The sequence below is a fragment of the Sinohyriopsis cumingii genome, chromosome 9 (genome assembly GCF_028554795.1).
Source record: "Sinohyriopsis cumingii isolate HCF-2022 chromosome 9, ASM2855479v2, whole genome shotgun sequence".
NCBI lineage: Eukaryota > Metazoa > Mollusca > Bivalvia > Unionida > Unionidae > Sinohyriopsis > Sinohyriopsis cumingii.
In genome coordinates, this window is record NC_142969.1 from 121,942,154 (window position 1) to 121,964,395 (window position 22,242).

Here is a 22,242-nt window from a genome sequence, read left to right on the forward strand (position 1 = left end):
AAACAGAACTACCTTTATAAATGCCACTCTGGTATTCCACTCGGCCATATCCTTTAATTAACACATTTAAATCCTCGTAAGATCTAAACACGGCAGATGAGAAAGTAGAACGGTAACGAGTATGTATGACACAAGCAGTTTTAGTCACTCTCTGCAAACCTCTCCAGAGGTAGCGTGGCCGAGCGGTCTAAGGCGCTGGTTTAAGGCACCAGTCTCTTCGGGGGCGTGGGTTCGAATCCCACCGCTGCCAAGTATTTTTATTAAACCAAATTTAGCTAAGCGACATTTAAAACTACCGTTGACCAATTCTCTTTGCCAGTCTCTTTTCAAGCAGGTAACTCAAGGCAAATCAATGAAGAAAATGATCAATACACTTTTACCTGTTTTATAACGAACAGTGCATCTTACACTGTACATGATTTCTAAAAGAACTGTTCAAGGATCTCTTTTGATAATGTTGAATATTCTGTCTCTATTTGTTACTAACTTTAGTTAAAATTTTCGCGGTATGAAATATAGGAAGAATAGTTTCACCAACTCTTTGTGGCTGTTACTCGTATTTCGCTTTAATGTAATCCAAACAGTGTTACATTAAGTCCTTTTACAGCATCTTTAAAACAAATGGTTTTCATGGGTTTGCGATAGATGAATTTAGTATTTTTCTGTACAAATCGAATTTACTGCATTGCGCCTGCGTCCTCTTGAAATTCTTGAACCTTGTAAGGATTTTAAATATCCCCAAAAGGGTGAATACTATTTCGCAAAGCTGTTATAATTATTCTCATGCTATAGCAATTTCATCTAAATTCACCAGTATGAATGCAAGACATAAAAACCACTCTGAACATTACCCTGTTAGCACGATATCGATGCAAACAACAATATTCTTTTAAATAACCATACATCTATTCAATGAAATTTACTCGTCTTGATATTTTTGTTAGAATATGTGTTAAATTAGAACCCAGTGATACCTAATGTTGCAATTTGTACCAGCCAATAAATAGTCCTACGTGTAACATAAATGTAGTATCAAAGATACTTTAGTAGTATTGTACGTTGAAAAATAGTATTGGCAGCGATGGGATTGGAACCCACGCCTCCGAAGAGACTGGTGCCTAAAACCAGCGCCTTAGACCGCTCGGCCACGCTACCGACAGACTAACACGCTTATAGTACAATATCTTTGAGGGGTCCAGAATATATTGCTGAAAATTCACTTCAAGCGTCAAAATTAGGTTATAAGGTCCTACTTTGTGTGCAGTTTCTTTTCTTTAGTTGCATCCCCATTCTAAATTACTCGTGTGTCCGAGAAATAGGCTCAGTGATATTGGGATTGTAAAGAATGGATGGCTGAGAATGTGATATTCATTTACCCGACCATAGCACTCTTCTGCTTGTATTACTCTTCTTTAGCTACACCTAAATGCAAATGTTCAACGGCAGAGGCCTATTAGATTACAAGATATCAAGGATGTAACAAAGTTGTAGCTATGAATTTGCAAGGGAGAATGTTATATCACGATGACCTAGTTATGATATAATTGAATCATCCCCTTACGTTGAAACCACATACCAGCTTCATGAATTTAGGTTTTCTAGGGCTGAATATATTGAGGGTGTAAGGAACTGATATTCCAAAGGTATTCGTTTTCAAGTGCGATATTTATTACTTAGGAGAGAAACTGCCTTTAATCTCCAATTGAATGGATTTAGATTGCAATGAAAGAGAGGGAGGGAGAGATTTAACTGTTGTAAAGGAATAACGTGGAAAATAAATGTTAAGGGAAGCTTTCAAAATTCCTTATTTTATCTCACATTCCGTATGAGAGCAATGAAAGAAACGTGAGATTTCTCCGACCGAAGAAAATCAATAAACGGGATGGATGAATTTAGTTTTCGGACAAAGACATAGAGAGATTTGAATAAGAGATTTAGCCCATAAGACGGAAGAATGGACACATCATATTGATTTTACATGTCTTCTCATCCTGTAAATCAACAACGCGATACAGTTTTGAATTCTTAAAAGACACAATTCAATCAAAGCGTGATACTTCAATTACTCTACCTGAAAAAGCATTTCTTTTCTTCAAATCTATAAACACAGTAAGGATATCAATATCGTCAGTATTCAGTTTGGCATTTAGGGGACAAATCATCACAGCGACTGTCCAACGTACATGTGCAAATGACAATCCTGAAGGTTCCATTGATCGTAACATACATGAAAATGATTACGTGAGGAAAAGAAAAAATGATTGGCTCTATTTGTAGTAATAGGTTATGCAACATTACAAAAAGGAAAAGGAAAATCAAAGCAGAGTGCTGGGAAGGAAGTGCATTAGGGAAAGATGTGTAGTCTGTGTAATGTTCAAGAGAAATACTCTTATAAATATCACTCTGGCATCCCACTCGACCCTATCCTTTAACTAGAACAGATATCTCTTCGTAACATATCGAAACACGGCAGATAAGAAAGTATAAAGGTAGCGAGTCGGTATAACACAATGAGCTTTAGTCACTCTCTACGAACCTGTACAGAGGTAGCGTGGCCGAGCGGTCTAAGGCGCTGGTTTAAGGCACCAGTCTCTTCGGGGGCGTGGGTTCGAATCCCACCGCTGCCAAGTATTTTTATTAACAAAAATATAAAGTAAAATTTCAAAAAACCTGTTGTATTCACTGTGCCGGATTGTCTTTGTAAGCATGTAATTCAAGGTAAATCAATGCACAAAATCATCCATTAAGTGTTACCTACTTTACAAAGACCAAACAATTATAAAACTGTATATCTGTTTAACATAATATATTGAAGTCTTTTTTAAATTAAATACTCTCACTTTCTTTGTACGAACTTTAGATAAAATTAGCACCGTATAAAATAAAGAAGGATAATTTTCCCAACAATTTTTTAAAATAATAAAAAATTTAATTTTAAATTTGTAATTTACCTTTTGTGAGCATCAATGTCATCCAGACAGTGTTGCATTAACTTATTTTACCGCATCTTTACAACCACTCCAAACATTAATCTATCGTCACCATATCGATAGAAAAAAGACATTTTTTATGAACATTCTCCTTTTCAAAAGATCCTTGATATTGTCTTGATATTGTTACTACTTTTGTTATCTAAGGGGTCGTCAAACAACAATTGCAGATGCCACAAGATAAGAATTGTACGTGATTTATTCAGAAAGGAACACAATCGTTTTGATTGAAAAGGATAAACCCCGATGTTTGTTGTTTGAGATCTCATGACCGCACAGACATAGTTAGAAATATCAGTGACATCGGTTCGACATCACATCAAACTGAATAAAATTAGAACCCAGTCCTACGTATGTTGCATTGAAAAATATTATTGGCAGCGATGGGATTCGAACCCACGCCTCCGAAGAGACTGGTGCCTAAAACCAGCGCCTTAGACCGCTCGGCCACGCTACCGACAGACTAAGTCTTAATAGTGCTAACACGAGTCTGTTAGTGTACGCTGTTACAGTCTACTTTGGATGAAATGGTTTGGCCTAAGGTTTACAATTTTACAAACTGAGATCCCAGTCTATATAAGTAAACCTACTGCAATTCATTACTCCTATATATGTGTCAAGGTACATAGTCTGATATCATTGATGCAAAATTTGATTAGTCTAGTAGTGTTGAAATGACAGAAGAGGTAAAAAAAAAACTGACGACTGAAATAGAAACCAAATCTTTTTCAAGCGTTAAATTTACGTTATGTAGACCAATTTATTCAATGGTTAAACACTTATCTTTTAGATTGGTATACATACCACTTTCTTAATCGCAGGTGTGAAAGAGTGTAATATCTTTGATGGGTATAGAATGTATAGCTGAAAATTCACTTTAAGCGTCAACATCAGGTTTTATAATGACTTACTTTTTGTGCATTTGCTTTTCTGGAATTGAATCCCCATACTTTATAACTCGTGTGTCCGAGAAATAGGTTCAACGACATCGTGACTGTAAAAAAGGGATTGCCGAGAATGCAGTAGTCATTTACACGTGAGAAGTAGGATGTAGTACCTTAGTTCTCTTCTGGTTGTATTATTCTTCTTTACATACAGCTAAATGCAGATGTTCATCGGTAGGGGCTTATTGGATTACAAGATATCAAGGGTGTAATAAAACGTATTGCTTCGGTATAAAAAAATGTATGCAATGGAGAATGTTAGGTCACAATGATTTTGTTAGGATATAATTGAATTATCCCCTTACGATGAAACCACATACCAACTTCATGAGTTTAGGTTTGTTAGGTTTGAGGATACAGAGGGTGTAACGAACTAACATTCCATAGGTATTCGTTTTCAAGTGCGGTATTTATTACTTAGGAGAGAAACTGCCTTTAATCTCCAGTTGAATGGATCTAGACTGCAATGAAAGGGAGGGAGAGAGAGATTTAACTGTTGTAAAGGTATAACGTGGAAAATAAATGTTAAGGTAAGCTTTGAAAATTCCTGATTTTATCTTCACATTCCGTATGTGAACAATGAAAGAAAAACGTGAGATCGATTAATATTTTTACGTATAAAGACATAGAGAGATGTGATAAAAGATTTAGCTCATAAGATCGAAGAATGGACATGTCATATTTATTGTACTTGTCGTCTCATCCTGCAAATGAATAATGAGATAATGTATTGAATTCGGAAAAATAAAATTCAGTCAACGCGTAATACTCCATTCCTCTATCTGAAAGAATATTTTTTGTTTATTTTTCAAATGCATAAACACAGTAAGTATCTAATAATCGTCCGTATTAAGTTTGACCTTTATGGGTCAAATCATCACAGCAACAATCCAACGTACAGGTACAAATGACAATGTTGAAGGTTTCAATCTTTATAACATACATGAGAATGATTACGTGAGTAAGAAAAAAAATCATGGGTTATAGTGACAGTTATAGATCATACCACGTTACAAAAGAAAAAAGAAAACTAACCCATAGTGCTTGAAACGGAGCGCATTAATTCAAGATATAGAGTCTGTGTGAATCAAACAGAACTACCTTTATAAATGCCACTCTGGTATTCCACTCGGCCATATCCTTTAATTAACACATTTAAATCCTCGTAAGATCTAAACACGGCAGATGAGAAAGTAGAACGGTAACGAGTATGTATGACACAAGCAGTTTTAGTCACTCTCTGCAAACCTCTCCAGAGGTAGCGTGGCCGAGCGGTCTAAGGCGCTGGTTTAAGGCACCAGTCTCTTCGGGGGCGTGGGTTCGAATCCCACCGCTGCCAAGTATTTTTATTAAACCAAATTTAGCTAAGCGACATTTAAAACTACCGTTGACCAATTCTCTTTGGCAGTCTCTTTTCAAGCAGGTAACTCAAGGCAAATCAATGAAGAAAATGATCAATACACTTTTACCTGTTTTATAACGAACAGTGCATCTTACACTGTACATGATTTCTAAAAGAACTGTTCAAGGATCTCTTTTGATAATGTTGAATATTCTGTCTCTATTTGTTACTAACTTTAGTTAAAATTTTCGCGGTATGAAATATAGGAAGAATAGTTTCACCAACTCTTTGTGGCTGTTACTCGTATTTCGCTTTAATGTAATCCAAACAGTGTTACATTAAGTCCTTTTACAGCATCTTTAAAACAAATGGTTTTCATGGGTTTGCGATAGATGAATTTAGTATTTTTCTGTACAAATCGAATTTACTGCATTGCGCCTGCGTCCTCTTGAAATTCTTGAACCTTGTAAGGATTTTAAATATCCCCAAAAGGGTGAATACTATTTCGCAAAGCTGTTATAATTATTCTCATGCTATAGCAATTTCATCTAAATTCACCAGTATGAATGCAAGACATAAAAACCACTCTGAACATTACCCTGTTAGCACGATATCGATGCAAACAACAATATTCTTTTAAATAACCATACATCTATTCAATGAAATTTACTCGTCTTGATATTTTTGTTAGAATATGTGTTAAATTAGAACCCAGTGATACCTAATGTTGCAATTTGTACCAGCCAATAAATAGTCCTACGTGTAACATAAATGTAGTATCAAAGATACTTTAGTAGTATTGTACGTTGAAAAATAGTATTGGCAGCGATGGGATTGGAACCCACGCCTCCGAAGAGACTGGTGCCTAAAACCAACGCCTTAGACCGCTCGGCCACGCTACCGACAGACTAACACGCTTATAGTACAATATCTTTGAGGGGTCCAGAATATATTGCTGAAAATTCACTTCAAGCGTCAAAATTAGGTTATAAGGTCCTACTTTGTGTGCAGTTTCTTTTCTTTAGTTGCATCCCCATTCTAAATTACTCGTGTGTCCGAGAAATAGGCTCAGTGATATTGGGATTGTAAAGAATGGATGGCTGAGAATGTGATATTCATTTACCCGACCATAGCACTCTTCTGCTTGTATTACTCTTCTTTAGCTACACCTAAATGCAAATGTTCAACGGCAGAGGCCTATTAGATTACAAGATATCAAGGATGTAACAAAGTTGTAGCTATGAATTTGCAAGGGAGAATGTTATATCACGATGACCTAGTTATGATATAATTGAATCATCCCCTTACGTTGAAACCACATACCAGCTTCATGAATTTAGGTTTTCTAGGGCTGAATATATTGAGGGTGTAAGGAACTGATATTCCAAAGGTATTCGTTTTCAAGTGCGATATTTATTACTTAGGAGAGAAACTGCCTTTAATCTCCAGTTGAATGGATTTAGATTGCAATGAAAGAGAGGGAGGGAGAGATTTAACTGTTGTAAAGGAATAACGTGGAAAATAAATGTTAAGGGAAGCTTTCAAAATTCCTTATTTTATCTCACATTCCGTATGAGAGCAATGAAAGAAACGTGAGATTTCTCCGACCGAAGAAAATCAATAAACGGGATGGATGAATTTAGTTTTCGGACAAAGACATAGAGAGATTTGAATAAGAGATTTAGCCCATAAAACGGAAGAATGGACACATCATATTGATTTTACATGTCTTCTCATCCTGTAAATCAACAACGCGATACAGTTTTGAATTCTTAAAAGACACAATTCAATCAAAGCGTGATACTTCAATTACTCTACCTGAAAAAGCATTTCTTTTCTTCAAATCTATAAACACAGTAAGGATATCAATATCGTCAGTATTCAGTTTGGCATTTAGGGGACAAATCATCACAGCGACTGTCCAACGTACATGTGCAAATGACAATCCTGAAGGTTCCATTGATCGTAACATACATGAAAATGATTACGTGAGGAAAAGAAAAAATGATTGGCTCTATTTGTAGTAATAGGTTATGCAACATTACAAAAAGGAAAAGGAAAATCAAAGCAGAGTGCTGGGAAGGAAGTGCATTAGGGAAAGATGTGTAGTCTGTGTAATGTTCAAGAGAAATACTCTTATAAATATCACTCTGGCATCCCACTCGACCCTATCCTTTAACTAGAACAGATATCTCTTCGTAACATATCGAAACACGGCAGATAAGAAAGTATAAAGGTAGCGAGTCGGTATAACACAATGAGCTTTAGTCACTCTCTACGAACCTGTACAGGGGTAGCGTGGCCGAGCGGTCTAAGGCGCTGGTTTAAGGCACCAGTCTCTTCGGGGGCGTGGGTTCGAATCCCACCGCTGCCAAGTATTTTTATTAACAAAAATATAAAGTAAAATTTCAAAAAACCTGTTGTATTCACTGTGCCGGATTGTCTTTGTAAGCATGTAATTCAAGGTAAATCAATGCACAAAATCATCCATTAAGTGTTACCTACTTTACAAAGACCAAACAATTATAAAACTGTATATCTGTTTAACATAATATATTGAAGTCTTTTTTAAATTAAATACTCTCACTTTCTTTGTACGAACTTTAGATAAAATTAGCACCGTATAAAATAAAGAAGGATAATTTTCCCAACAATTTTTTAAAATAATAAAAAATTTAATTTTAAATTTGTAATTTACCTTTTGTGAGCATCAATGTCATCCAGACAGTGTTGCATTAACTTATTTTACCGCATCTTTACAACCACTCCAAACATTAATCTATCGTCACCATATCGATAGAAAAAAGACATTTTTTATGAACATTCTCCTTTTCAAAAGATCCTTGATATTGTCTTGATATTGTTACTACTTTTGTTATCTAAGGGGTCGTCAAACAACAATTGCAGATGCCACAAGATAAGAATTGTACGTGATTTATTCAGAAAGGAACACAATCGTTTTGATTGAAAAGGATAAACCCCGATGTTTGTTGTTTGAGATCTCATGACCGCACAGACATAGTTAGAAATATCAGTGACATCGGTTCGACATCACATCAAACTGAATAAAATTAGAACCCAGTCCTACCTATGTTGCATTGAAAAATATTATTGGCAGCGATGGGATTCGAACCCACGCCTCCGAAGAGACTGGTGCCTAAAACCAGCGCCTTAGACCGCTCGGCCACGCTACCGACAGACTAAGTCTTAATAGTGCTAACACGAGTCTGTTAGTGTACGCTGTTACAGTCTACTTTGGATGAAATGGTTTGGCCTAAGGTTTACAATTTTACAAACTGAGATCCCAGTCTATATAAGTAAACCTACTGCAATTCATTACTCCTATATATGTGTCAAGGTACATAGTCTGATATCATTGATGCAAAATTTGATTAGTCTAGTAGTGTTGAAATGACAGAAGAGGTAAAAAAAAAACTGACGACTGAAATAGAAACCAAATCTTTTTCAAGCGTTAAATTTACGTTATGCAGACCAATTTATTCAATGGTTAAACACTTATCTTTTAGATTGGTATACATACCACTTTCTTAATCGCAGGTGTGAAAGAGTGTAATATCTTTGATGGGTATAGAATGTATAGCTGAAAATTCACTTTAAGCGTCAACATCAGGTTTTATAATGACTTACTTTTTGTGCATTTGCTTTTCTGGAATTGAATCCCCATACTTTATAACTCGTGTGTCCGAGAAATAGGTTCAACGACATCGTGACTGTAAAAAAGGGATTGCCGAGAATGCAGTAGTCATTTACAGGTGAGAAGTAGGATGTAGTACCTTAGTTCTCTTCTGGTTGTATTATTCTTCTTTACATACAGCTAAATGCAGATGTTCATCGGTAGGGGCTTATTGGATTATAAGATATCAAGGGTGTAATAAAACGTATTGCTTCGGTATAAAAAAATTTATGCAATGGAGAATGTTAGGTCACAATGATTTTGTTAGGATATAATTGAATTATCCCCTTACGATGAAACCACATACCAACTTCATGAGTTTAGGTTTGTTAGGTTTGAGGATACAGAGGGTGTAACGAACTAACATTCCATAGGTATTCATTTTCAAGTGCGGTATTTATTACTTAGGAGAGAAACTGCCTTTAATCTCCAGTTGAATGGATCTAGACTGCAATGAAAGGGAGGGAGAGAGAGATTTAACTGTTGTAAAGGTATAACGTGGAAAATAAATGTTAAGGTAAGCTTTGAAAATTCCTGATTTTATCTTCACATTCCGTATGGGAACAATGAAAGAAAAACGTGAGATCGATTAATATTTTTACGTATAAAGACATAGAGAGATGTGATAAAAGATTTAGCTCATAAGATCGAAGAATGGACATGTCATATTTATTGTACTTGTCGTCTCATCCTGCAAATGAATAATGAGATAATGTATTGAATTCGGAAAAATAAAATTCAGTCAACGCGTAATACTCCATTCCTCTATCTGAAAGAATATTTTTTGTTTATTTTTCAAATGCATAAACACAGTAAGTATCTAATAATCGTCCGTATTAAGTTTGACCTTTATGGGTCAAATCATCACAGCAACAATCCAACGTACAGGTACAAATGACAATGTTGAAGGTTTCAATCTTTATAACATACATGAGAATGATTACGTGAGTAAGCAGCAGAGGGGGCGAATCGGACATTTTGTCCAATCGTTATTTTGCTTAATTATTACTTTCTGCAACTCAACGATCTAGTGTCGTCAGCGCCTGGTAAAAAAAAAACGACGACGTCGTTGGGGGATCGTCCAAACGTCATTTGGTTTGATTAACACCTTCTGCGCGTTGATCCCCAGCGTCGTCAGCGTCCGGTAAGCACATCGACGACCGCGTCGATGTCATCGCCCCCTCTGCTGCTAAGTGGTTATTTACAATGAAAATTATTTACAACTAACCGAATATTTGGTCAAGTCCGATACGATATCGTGTCCGAGGATCATGTAAATTTATCGTTACGAATCCATGTGGGGTCGACTGAGCATGACTAAAAAAGTTTCGAAAAACATTAAAGTCCATGTCACCGCCGCACCATGTCTGCCAAATATTTCGTAGCGTGTGTGTATCAACGCCGTTGAACACAGCAAGAATATTACAGTTGTCTCTAATTACTTTTGGAATCTGAGTGTATCGTTGAGTGACATATATCACGTCAGTGTTTTTATGCCTGCCTCTGGAAAATATTCTAGCTGGGTTTTTTTGATTGTCTAACATAACATCATCGTACACGACTAGATTGTTAACGTCGCCATCAATATCATCAATACCCGGTGCATCATTGATATCCGTAATAAACTCGATAACATTTTTTTTAGCGATCGCTGATGCATTCTCGTTGAAATCTTTCAACACCTCGTAGCATCGTTGATCATCTACGCTAGGAGCAACCAAATACAACTTATCCCACTTCATCCATCTCATTATTAAATTGAGTAACAATTGCGTCTTGCCGGATCCAGATGGTCCGATGATAATCATCCGGATCGAGTTTGGTAACGCTGCAACATGCTTAACTGGTTCTCTTGTTTTAGTCGCCGAAAAATCAATTATATTCATATCTCTATACATAAATTATGGATCTATATTGTGTGAAGTGTAGAGTACGTACTGGCACAAATGATATGACAACCGCTACAACAAGAAATAACAGATCGGCCCTTACTGGCAAGTGTGTACAATGCGGTACAAAGAAATTTAGATTTATTTCTATTAGACCCGGAGATGTTTTAAAAAAAAGCGAGGAGGTGACATCGCAGCCAAATTGGCAAAACTCCCCGGAACACCGTGGGCAAAGTATCCAGGAGAAAAGCACCTCCCAGGATATAGCTACTGTGGCCCCGGAACACGATTAGATATCAGACTCGATGATCAAAATCAGCCCAAACCCGGTGAGTATCCAATAAACGCTATCGATAAAGCGTGTCATGCTCATGATGTTGCTTATAAAAGTAGCGATCTGCAACAGCGTCATATCGCGGATGTAAAATTAATTCACGCGCTAAATGCTATTCCTGATAAATCCGTCAAAGAAAAATTAGCCTCATGGTTGGTAAAATCGGCTATGAAAGGTAAATTAATGATTGGAAGCGGAGCTTCTGGCGCTGGTAATTGAAAACGATAGCGTTTATAATAACAACATGGAATCCATCTATTATTCTCCGAGAGGATACTGGAAGGGGAAGGCCGCAATTGGTAAGCTTGCAAGCGCTGCAAAGGTAACAAAGACCACTGCGGCTAATTGGTTATCCAAACAGGCTATATGGCAAATCTATCTACCACCGCCTAAACAAATCAACTTCTCGCGCTTTGATGTCAGCGTACCTAATGAAGTTCATCAGGCTGATATACTATTTTTGCCGCATGACAACGGTTACAAATACGCGCTAACCGTAGTTGATATTGCGAGTCGATGCAAACAAGCGGAGCCGTTAAAAACAAAGTCGGCAACTGAGGTAGACGCTGCGTTTGAAAGAATTTATCGAAGAGGCCCTCTGCGCTGGCCAAATCTATTACAAGTTGATCCCGGTAGTGAATTTCGCGGCGCTGTTTTATCAACGCTGAAACATCATAGCGTCGCGATACGACGAGGTCATACTGCGCTACATCGTGATCAGGCAATTGTTGAACGATTCAATCGGACTCTCGCTGAACGGTTATTTGGATATCAATACGCGAAGGAATTCATCCAAGAAAAACGATCTCGTGAATGGGTTAAAAGGTTGCCAGGCGTAATTGCAGCGTTAAATAACGAGATTACCCGAGCAATCAACATGAAGCCCAGCGACGCGATTAAATACGAGTATATACACGGAAAATCAAAAATAAATAGCGTTTCCAAGCCGATTCTTGGTGATGTCACTGTTAGATATCTATATGAACCAGGAGAGCTTGAAGGCGGTAAAAAAGAGCTACTGATCCTATTTGGAGTGTTACCACACATAACATATCAACGATAACACGATCAACTGGTAGACCACCGATCTATAGACTGGATTCAACTGCTCCTCAGCGCGGATTTACACGCGAGCAACTACAAGTGATACCTAACGATACTCAATTGCCCCCACGTGGTCTTAACTAGCGCCGTTGCGTCTATTGCACTCAAGACAGGCCAACCTCACATTGTTTTTGACATGACCGAGACTGTTATCGATCCTATCCACGGTAAATTGGCGAGTGTCTTTATCCGAATAACGCCAACTCATTATACAATTGCAACTCGCGCAGTGATTATTCTGTTGTTGTCGTAGCGAGATTATTAATTCGGCATCAATATCAAAACGCCGCTGTTTTTTTTTATCCTGTTGGCGGTAACCCGAGAGTTTTCTATCAATGACGCTTGCATCGATGGTGACTTTGTCGCCGGCTTCGTCAGTGACTCCGTCACCGGCTCCGTCAATAACAATTCTTCGAAGCTGATTTATCCTTCGTACTCTGGACACTGCAAGATAGACTAGATTTGACCATTCGATGCGATTATCAACTATCCAAACAATTGTGTCCGTGATGGTTAATCCCTGCGAGGAATGTATTGTTGTTGCGTATCCTAACGTCCACGGGGATTTATCAGCACGTAGCGCGTCCTCGACGACACCGATATCAACGAACACGATATCATTCAGCACGAGAATTTGTTTTTTTGTTCCCGACGCTGTCGGGGCTGGAATTTCAACTTCAATGTTCTGCCGCCGTGTGTCCGCGGGTCTATAACATAACGGCACTGGACGCGTTGGAAACTTTTCCTTATGCAACGTAAACAACTTCCGCTGAAGTGTGTCTCTGACTATCTTTCTACTCGCTACAATCAAATCGTTTGGTCTCCATGTTTCCCAGAATTCATTCAACGGCGTTTCCGGAATCACCTCGCGGATTATTTCACATTGAATTCTATCCGGCTGTAATCTGATTAATTTCTTAACCTCGCGCAGTTGTTCATCAAGTGCTCGGTAATCAGTATCGGTTTCTTCATAATAGTCCACGAACCCGCTCAACCAATCATGTGGACCCTCGCCGACAAATGGTGGTGGTTGGCCATGGTCCCCACACATGATTACCGCTGTATTCGCGCGCAGCAACCACTCAAGAAACATTTGTAAAGTATCTAACGAAACAGTACATATCTCATCCCAGATGATAATGTCGGGAATAAATTTTTCACCCATTCGATCAGGAGTCCACTCACCGCCGCTGTATCGAAAAAAGCTGTGATAAGTAACGGCGTCAACATTTCGTTGTTTTATCTCTCGCGCTAGTCTATGGGTCGGTGTAAGCACGATTATACTTGCCCGCGTTCGAAATAATTCAATTGCCCGAGTCGTCTTTCCTGACCCGCCACAGCCGCTTAAATAAACCGTCTTGTGTCTACAAATTGGATCAGAACACGATGGTGCATTAGACCATTCTGACAATTTATCACCGCGTAAGTAGTTGTTCTCAACGGTGACATCTGCTGACGGGGAATAATCGCGTCGTATTTCATTTTTAATTCTCCATGTACCCCAACTCTCGTCCGGACTAGTAAACTCGGCTACGTTTTCCTTGTACGCTACGTCAACATAAAATGAATCAACGGCTACTCTAACCGCGGTATCGGGGAATCTATTTATCATCGAGAATAAATTGATAGCGGCATAACCCAGCATAGACGCCCTCAAATGTGGATACGCCGGGCTGTCTCCATCGCTGTAGGTAACAACTGTACCCAACCTCGTTCCATTGGACAAGAAAGCTGTTTTGCAGTTCACGTATCTATTTTTTGCCACTGCGTCCTTGATTACGAAATCATATTCTGCGTCATCTATAATCAGCCGTGAGCAATATCGTTTGTAGTCGCAGTTTTTTCCACCTTGTGTGAACTTACCAATTATTCTTCTACCGAGATCTTTTGCCTCGCGGTTTCGTTGGTTAAATATCCTCCTGGACCATTCGATGATATATTCCTCGTCGGCATCAATGTTTTTTCTGGACTCGTCAATTATGCTATCTAGACGCTCCGGTTCTGGTAACCAGACTTCAGTCTGCGCCCGGTATGATATAATTGCGTCACTGACAATCAACGAAACTAGCATGCTACAATCAATCATAAACCGTAGCAGCGCTATTGGCAACCACTTCTTTTCAGCCATGTGTCTGCCGATCCAAATATAGCAACAGCGATGGAGTCCTGCCGCGAATTCAAATGATACTATGCGAGCGAATCCCGTTAAATCAAAATCAGGCAGTGGTCCATTAATAGCAACACGAGTCATTTCATGACTGGGGTGTCCAAATCGTCTAAAGTACTCGGCGGCGGATCCATACCCGAGAAAACTCGCTGGATAACAGGCAACCATATCAACCGAGATCATAGCGTCGCGGTTGTATTCAGTGTTCCATAGTCCACCGTGATAATACTCCAAACAACTGGATTGTACATCCGGTAGAAATTCCCTGCGCGTTGGTCTCCACGCATTTTTCCTTGCTGCAACATGAGCTACAACCGATGGAATCGTAAAACAATTTGTTAGCAGTTGTTCATCATGCTCCTCAAATTCCATGGCGGTTTTTTTCATCCTGTTGTGAAATGCTTCAGTGCGATATAATTCACCGTTTGGTCTTACAAACTGATCAAAGGTATCCATGTCGTTTTCAGCGCTGCGAAGTAACCACACTGATACAGGGTCGTTTTTACACAAGCAGGCAATAGCATCAAATAGTTTCCTCTCTGCGAGAAAACCATCCTCTCCTAGGAATTCTTCGGGTATATACTTTACTGTTCTATCCCGTGGAAATATTGTGATCGCGGGCGTCCACGCGTGTTCGTTATGATCAATAATTTTGATTGGGGTTCCCTTTGATTTATATTTTGATTCGTATAATACTTCACCGGTTATTGTTGTAACGGTTATTGGAAATCTCAGCGATGTTTCTAATTTCGCTATGTCGCTGATGGTTGCTCCTCGCTCGCGCACTGTCTTCTCCCATTGGTTTATTTTACTACGTCGTAAATCAGTCAATTTGTTTCCTCGACATGCATTTGTAAAATGCTCTATTATTCGTTCTGCTACACAATTTATCCCAGTTGACTGTTTCATTGGTTTCAGTTTTCCGATATCAGGTTTCTTATTTAACGGGTATATTCCATAAACAACTGCTGTTTCAGGATACGCTCGTTCATAGTATGGTCTGTCAACTCCGGTTAACAATCCTGGCTTGGAGTCGCGGCTAACAATGACTGTTTTCTTATCGCTGAGAACCGGTTCAAATTTATCACGTATGATCCAATTACCTGATTCCACCCGGACAATGAATTTTACTCGGAAGAAATACCTTTTACCGTCAAGTTGTGATATTATCATTGCTGCGCGGTTGTCGTTCATGGTAGCATCAACAACACCATCAATTCGAAATGTTGACCAACTATGAGATGCACCATCACGTTTGAATTCATTGATACAATCGCGTATTTTACTCAACAGGGTTTTATCGTTTATTAACGCTTTTGGTGCGTCCTTGAGGACTCTATCGAGATTAAACCTAATATTTTTCCAGGGCTTAATTGCTGCTAATCTCTCGAACTCATCCATATAATTAAAACAAGTATTTAAATGAAAGAATATAGTATAATGAATAAATGCAAATGGTTGATGATTGGGTCGATAACCCCGTGCAATAAATCATGTAGAGGTGAATTCTGCGGGTATCATTTACAAAGCGTTCGTAATGGTTCTCTTGGCCCCCTCCCGTGCTTGGTTTGCCACGTTGGTGTAAGAGGAAAATCGCAGTTGTGTATCAATTGTGGCGGAAAGCGATACAGGGAACTAAAACGTTATTACGATAAACGAATAAAAAACGCCGTCATTGACCCCACCGCAGACTTCGTCATCAAAACCCCCCAAGACTATGTTGCAAGGTTTATAATTAAACCAAATAATGAATTAGACAAGTAGTATTATTATACAAATGGACCAAGAATTTCAGCCGCATCCCGTGCTCGTTAATTACGAGGCATCTCGCGACGGTATTGTTAGAAATTGCAGACTGAAGAAGCCGGTTGGATGGAAAAATAATCACGGATACTTGATGTTTGGTGCCGGAAAGAAGAAGTATTATGTTCATAGGGTGGTATTTGAAGCATTCAACGGATTAATCGAGGACGGTCTCGTTATTGATCATATTGATGGATGTCCTCAAAATAACAGACTGTGTAATCTGCAAGCCATCTCTCAGAGTGAAAATAGTAAAAAAGGCCAAACTGGTAAATGCTCAAAAAAAGCAAAAAGCGTAAAATCATTTGATACAACAACTCACGAGGAAAAAATATTTCAGTCGATGAATGAGGCAGGAAAATATTTCGATATTTGTAGAGCCTCAATACAATTTGTTGCAGAACGAGTATATCAAACAGCGATCTCAAAAAAGACGGGTCACAGAATTCGATTTTTATATATAACATCAAAGGGAGATAACTCGTTTTGTGATAGCGTCGCATGACAAGAGTTACGTCCCTTGAAGTCCAATTAATGTTGCGATTAATTAATCATTTTACGATGAAAACTAATGAAATACACGCTGTTATCTAACAGCTGTATTCTTTTTTTTAGTGTTTTATTTGAGTATTTGGTTTCATTTAAATGCCGTGAAACACCATTAATAAGTATTTAATGGTTTAACGATTCAAGGGAATTCAAATTAACACACACCTTGTGACTGACGCCGCTGTATTAGTCACTTTATATATAAGATGACTCGTTATAAGCCTGGGGCTTTCGAAAGCCAATTCAACTAATCAACGCTCTTGACCCGGGCGTGTGGTTGTCTTTTGTTCACAATCATGCAACCGGGTTAATTTAATTGGGTTGCTTTTGATTGGTTGAATTGGCCGTAGAGTTCCGCCCCGCCGTTTTATGTTTGTGCTGTCTTGTGCCGTCCCATCATCCATCAATCATTTCATTGTAAATATATTCATCCTTAATTAAGTACATGTAGTGATGTCCCCCAAGCATATCTTCTGGGCGGTCTACGATGACGTTTGTCACCCTAGGCCTCCCTCCCGGAGATGTATGCTTTGGGGTTCCAAGATGTGAATGTTCTTAATTAAGTATATATGTATGCCTGTAATCTGCCACAACACTCGAGTGGAGATTTACGGCATTGTAATGTCCATGTATGCCTGTAATCTGCCACAACACTCGAGTGGAGATCTACGGCATTGTACTGTCCATGTATGCCTGCAATCTGCCACAACACTCGAGTGGAGATCTACGGCATTGTACTGTCCATACAAAAAACGGGGTCAAAAATGACCCCCAATAATTTTATTAAAATTTTTGATATTAGAAATAAGATGTTTTATAAGAATAATGAATATCGAAGACATCAATAATATATTAGCCGAGATTTCAAAATTAAAAAAGTCAAGGAATTGAATTATCTGATGGTCTCGACAGTGAAAAAATATTATCCGATTATGAGATTATTAACGAACAGTCGAAACGGGGGCGTTTTACCCTGGCCCGCGAGTACTTTTTTATAAAACGATTACAACATACGATTAATGAAAACTTGTACCACAATGACGCAAATGCATTCATTGGACTATTTACTGCCGTTGAAATAATACGAAAAAAACTCGGACGTGTTTATGAACGACGCCGGGAGATTTCTAGTAAGATCAAAAACATTAGAAGGATTATAAACGAAAACTCCGTGGAGCCCCCGATGGTACACTCGGCGGAAAATTAGAAAATTGCGGATCAATTTACAATAATGGTAGGTGAATCACTTACTACTCGGCTAGCCAGAGAGCGGCTAGCAGCGCTTAAAAAGTTTATACCGTTACGAGACAGAGTGAGAGAGAAACTTCAAACGCGACAACAAATGCAAACTGATTTTGCTGTTGGAAGTGAACAGTTATTTGCCCCGGTAACTAAAGCGACTAAGGATGTTACGGCGGTAACTGTACCCGTTCTTGGTGCGCTTGAAAAGATAGCGGCAGAGACAAAACAAACAAAAAGGTCTTTAGAAACACTCCCTGCAAAAATAGCGGCTGCTACAACACGGAGGCCACCACCACTCGCTATAACCGAACCACAAGAACCTTATGTTACAATGGCCGACGAGGAAGAATTAGGTGCTACTGCGAAAGAACCAGAAGAAGAAATACCCGAAGAAACACCAGAAGAAGAAATACCGGAAGAAAAAGAGGGGAATATACCCCGTATTGTACTCAAGAAGAGCACAATAGATGAAATTAGAGGCTTCAGCAACAGGGAAGAATTAATTAATTTTGCTGCCAACAATTTTGCTAAGAGCATACGAGATAAGAAGCATATCAATAGCGGTTACGAGAAAAATATAAAGTCGTTAAAGGACTGGGCAAGAATAGTGTATTTAGCGAGTAAACATAAAGATGCATTACCACATCGTAGTAAATCCGATTACGACGCATTCCACAAGGAAGTTAAGAGTATAACACCAAAAAAAGGAAAAGGATACTCTGTTGGTAAAGAATCCTACGGCGTTACCTGCCCTAATAGTGTTCTCAGTGATATATCACGGCTAGAGGTACTAATTGGAGGAAAACGAGCCGGAAATAACTCTACGGAAATAATCAATGAGGCCGCTGATATTTGCAAGCGGTTATTTACAGGCGGTATTATGGACATTAATGCATATCGAACGCTCATAGACGAGCTCGTGGATGATTAATTGGAAAACTGGTGTTTTTAATAAGGATGATCATACACTACAACCATGATAAACCAGTACTCGTCTACGTGGTAAACTCGCGATTGCCTGTTTACCGCGCGTACTATGGAGATGGTCTCGGTAGCACCATTGCGGGGTTATTTACAAGAATGGCTCCAAAAGTAGCGCCGTTAGCCAAACAATTAGGAATGAAGGCTATTGATGTTATTCGTGATAAGGGTATTAGTGCCATTGGAGATGTTGCCGGAAAGGCGCTTTCAGCCGCGCGGAACAAACTAATGTCATTGGTGAAATCCAAGAGATTCTCAAAAAGAAAACAGATGCCATCAACGATAGTGATGCCTGCAAATGTCAGTAAAGTAATAAATAACGCCGTGGAAGAAAAATTAGAGTCGTTGGCGACGACTCCGTCGTTGGCGACTTCGCCATCCGCCGATGCGGCAACCAACGCGCTCATGAACGCGATAGCGGGGAGTGGTTTAAATTCAAAGAATTTACGACGAAAAAATCGCAATTGAAAACATCAACATGATAAATAATAGAATGTTTGCGCGTACCGCTGATCCCGCGTTTGATATGGACGCCCCAGTGCGCAGGGATGATTCTGTCCGCGATTATCAATTTTATTCTTATTATGCAGCGCAACCTGACCTACGATCGCGAATTGAACTTCAAGTCCAAGATACCAGTAAATACTTTCTGCCGTGTGAAGCGTTTATCGAAATCGAGGGAGAACTCGTGACAAATGCCGCCGATAATGCACCATACGCAGATGACCATCGTGTTCGAGTTGGCTTCGTCAACAATGGTATCATGGCGTTATTTGAGAGCACCAGATATCTTATTGACGGGCGAGAAATTGAATCAATAGAACGCGAGGTTGATGTTGCAACGACGATAATTGGGTTGGCGAGATACTCGGATGATTATACAAGATCGGCGGGCCCATCTATAACGTTCGCAAAGGACACCACTAATAACGCTGATCATCTTCAGTACGTTAACTTGCTGGTGGAAAAAGATACCGCAATTGATCAGGCTGAAGCAAATAACCCAGACCGCAGAGTAAAACCAGGCGCTAATTTCAATATTATAAAAAGTCTTAACGATAATTACAATATGGGATTCGCAGCACGAGTAGGAATGTTGCAAGGACCACGCCGAAAGTTTTCATGCGCGATTCCACTCCATCACATATTTGGATTCTGCAGAAATGTCAGGAAGGTTATCTATGGGGCTAAGCATACAATCGCGCTGACGCGAAGGGGCGATGATAACAATGCAATATGGCATGCTGCTGGCGTCGCTGCCGGTAAAGTCATTTTAACTAAAATGGCATTGTGGATGCCGGTGCTGACTCCATCAGTTACCACGGAAGCACGATTGTTAGCATTTATGGAACAGGGAGGGAAATCGCTGTTGAGTTGGCTAGCGGTAACAACTGATGCTAAAGAGGATAACGTCGCCGATACGTTTACATGGCACCTAGCATCAAAACAGGGTGTTTCAGCCCCGCGTCATATATTCATAGCGCTGCAGAATAGGGAACGATTGGGCAGTCAAGAACGCAGCCATATGATATTTGATCAATTAGGAGTCAGGGATGTTTCGCTGAGAATAAACGGACAACAGGAACCATCCGAGGATATACAGCTTAATTACGGCGACAACCATATCGCACGTGTGTACCATCGATTGCTGTCGTATATGGATCGTGATCAAAACGTCGACACTGGTTTGCAAATATCACAACTTGATTTTAAAAACCTGTATCCGATTTATTATTTTTCGCTGGAACATCTTGATTTAACGAGACAATCCGTCGTTGATATACACTTCCGAGCTCGTATAGCCCCGGGTGGTGTTAATTATAGAGCGGTTGCTGTCATTCTCAGCGATAAATCAATACTGCTAGAAGGTGTTGGTGGACGAATGAGAATCGTTGATGCGCCAGTGGAAAACATGTAATTGAAAACACAAACGCGTTTACAATAAAATGTCGTATAGTGTCGTCAGTGTAGAGTTGACTGATGGTCAAGTCAAGAAATTACGATCAAAGTCGGCTAAACAATGCGGAACCACAATAACGCTGAAGCCGTCACAGATGGCAGGTGGTAATCATAAGATATCGTTGACGGCGCGTCAAATAAAACATTTCAATGATGCGATGAAGAATAAAAAGGGTGTTCAAATAGATTTTTCAGCCGCAGCAATTAAAAACATGGAAAAGACCGGTGGAATATTTCCGCTGTTAGCTGCGATTCCAGCGTTGATTGCCGCGGCCGCACCAGCAGTGGCTAAGGCGGCGGCGTTAGGAGCCGTTGGTACCGCGGCGGGGATGGCATTGAAGAAGGCAACCGGGAAAGGCTACAAAAAAAAACGACCCGTGGCCGGAAAGGGTCTAAGACTACCGGGAACCCCGTATTCATGGTACTCGGGAAAGGGTCTAAGACTACCGGGAACCGTTTATTAACGCAAGAGTCTATGACTCCTGAGTCAATGACTCCTGAGTCTATGACTCCCATGTCTAATTTTGATTTAATAGACGCCGCAAACGCGCTAGCGATAAAAAACTTCAGAGGTGTTTTTATGAGGGATCAATTACCGGCGGCCCCAAGGAATACTGAAACAGGCATAATTAACCTCGATGGGTCCTCCGGAGCGGGAACTCATTGGGTTGCGTACGCGATTGATCCGCGTGCAATCGTCTATTTTGATTCATACGGGTTAGCCCCGCCGAAAGAGTTCATGCGGTATGTCCGGGCGTGTTCAGCCCGGGCGTGTTCAGCCCCGGTTTTTTATTCCACGCTGCCAACACAGCAGTTAAGTGACCCACCGATATGTGGCCGTGAGGTATTGAACGTACTTGCGGCGATTTCATCATCGCGAAAACCACCTCATATGGTTGTAAACGAATACACTAGTGGGGTCGTAGAAGCTCAACGGATTTTAGAGAATAACATTTACAATAATAATGATTGATATCTGGGGGCGACCGGTTTCGGCGCTGAAAGAATCCACGGAAACGGCCGCCGCCGACATAAAAAAACTAATTGAGGATGAAATCGCTGATATGTTGAATCTAACAAGTGTTGACCCGGGCGAAATAGTTGTATTTCAAGACCGCCAGGGTAAATTGAAATCCGGTAATGTGTCACTGAATGACGTTTTAATACGACAGCGTGATGCCGCCGAGGACACTATCGCGCTGTATACCAGCGACGGACGACTCAAACCGGGTGAATCCATCTTG

General features: G+C 39.7%; 8 non-coding genes across 8 annotated transcripts; 4 read left to right on the forward strand and 4 right to left on the reverse strand.

Annotated features, from left to right (window-relative positions):
• Window positions 1-168: 168 nt before the first annotated feature.
• Window positions 169-250, forward strand: Trnal-aag (transfer RNA leucine (anticodon AAG)). Its single transcript has one exon. It is a non-coding gene; the product is annotated as a tRNA-Leu (tRNA).
• Window positions 251-1,073: 823 nt separating this feature from the next.
• On the reverse strand, window positions 1,074-1,155 carry Trnal-uag (transfer RNA leucine (anticodon UAG)). Its single transcript has one exon. It is a non-coding gene; the product is annotated as a tRNA-Leu (tRNA).
• Window positions 1,156-2,545: 1,390 nt separating this feature from the next.
• Trnal-aag (transfer RNA leucine (anticodon AAG)) lies at window positions 2,546-2,627 on the forward strand. Its single transcript has one exon. It is a non-coding gene; the product is annotated as a tRNA-Leu (tRNA).
• Window positions 2,628-3,365: 738 nt separating this feature from the next.
• Window positions 3,366-3,447, reverse strand: Trnal-uag (transfer RNA leucine (anticodon UAG)). The gene has a single exon. It is a non-coding gene; the product is annotated as a tRNA-Leu (tRNA).
• A 1,744-nt stretch (window positions 3,448-5,191) lies between these two features.
• Trnal-aag (transfer RNA leucine (anticodon AAG)) lies at window positions 5,192-5,273 on the forward strand. Its single transcript has one exon. It is a non-coding gene; the product is annotated as a tRNA-Leu (tRNA).
• Window positions 5,274-6,096: 823 nt separating this feature from the next.
• Trnal-uag (transfer RNA leucine (anticodon UAG)) lies at window positions 6,097-6,178 on the reverse strand. The gene has a single exon. It is a non-coding gene; the product is annotated as a tRNA-Leu (tRNA).
• A 1,390-nt stretch (window positions 6,179-7,568) lies between these two features.
• Trnal-aag (transfer RNA leucine (anticodon AAG)) lies at window positions 7,569-7,650 on the forward strand. Its single transcript has one exon. It is a non-coding gene; the product is annotated as a tRNA-Leu (tRNA).
• A 738-nt stretch (window positions 7,651-8,388) lies between these two features.
• Window positions 8,389-8,470, reverse strand: Trnal-uag (transfer RNA leucine (anticodon UAG)). The gene has a single exon. It is a non-coding gene; the product is annotated as a tRNA-Leu (tRNA).
• Between the last annotated feature and the right edge of the window lie 13,772 nt (window positions 8,471-22,242).